Below are 520 nucleotides of genomic sequence, written 5' to 3' on the forward strand. Positions count from 1 at the left end.
CTCCCGAGGGAGAAGGGCCGCGCAGTGCCTTTCCCCCCGCCTCACGCTGTCACCCTGCCGGTTCTCGCTGCTGCCGGGAGGCGACGTGTGGGCGGGTGACCGCGCATCCCCAGCACCGCCCTTGTACCCGGCCGGGCGCTCCGCAGGGCCTTCCAGTTGCTGCTGGGGTGACCTCGGTGCGACAATAAAGCTGTTTGGGTTTTCCCCCCTTTTTGTTTTGTCTTTCTGTTTTAGCAAGGTGAGTCCACTCACCCTTTCGACAGACAAGTGCCACACAGATTGGAGATGGAGAGAGATCCTGTAGCCAACAGCGGATGAAGAAAACGGGAGAGCAAAGATGCCTGTGACAGAAAAGTAGACGTGTGAACTCTCCCAGGCATCTGACCGGGGTTAAAACTAAACTATATGAGTTAGATTTCCCACAGATGAGCCTCCTTCACTTCTGGCATCCATTACTACTTTTTACTGGTATATGGGAGGGGCTGGCATGGATTTGGGATAGGAGGTGCTGCTGTTTTGG

General features: G+C 55.8%; 1 protein-coding gene across 1 annotated transcript in view; it reads right to left on the reverse strand.

Annotated features, from left to right (window-relative positions):
• The window catches only part of PNPLA4 (patatin like phospholipase domain containing 4), a 22,214-nt gene extending 22,075 nt beyond the window's left edge, over positions 1-139 (reverse strand). Inside the window, exon 1 of the mRNA XM_026853714.1 lies at positions 128-139. The gene's annotated coding sequence lies outside the window, so the exon portion shown is untranslated. The remainder of the gene's footprint in view (positions 1-127) is intronic.
• Between the last annotated feature and the right edge of the window lie 381 nt (positions 140-520).

The sequence above is a fragment of the Athene cunicularia genome, assembly GCF_003259725.1.
Source record: "Athene cunicularia isolate RWA chromosome 1 unlocalized genomic scaffold, athCun1 chr1_part1, whole genome shotgun sequence".
Classification (NCBI taxonomy): Eukaryota; Metazoa; Chordata; class Aves; order Strigiformes; family Strigidae; genus Athene; species Athene cunicularia.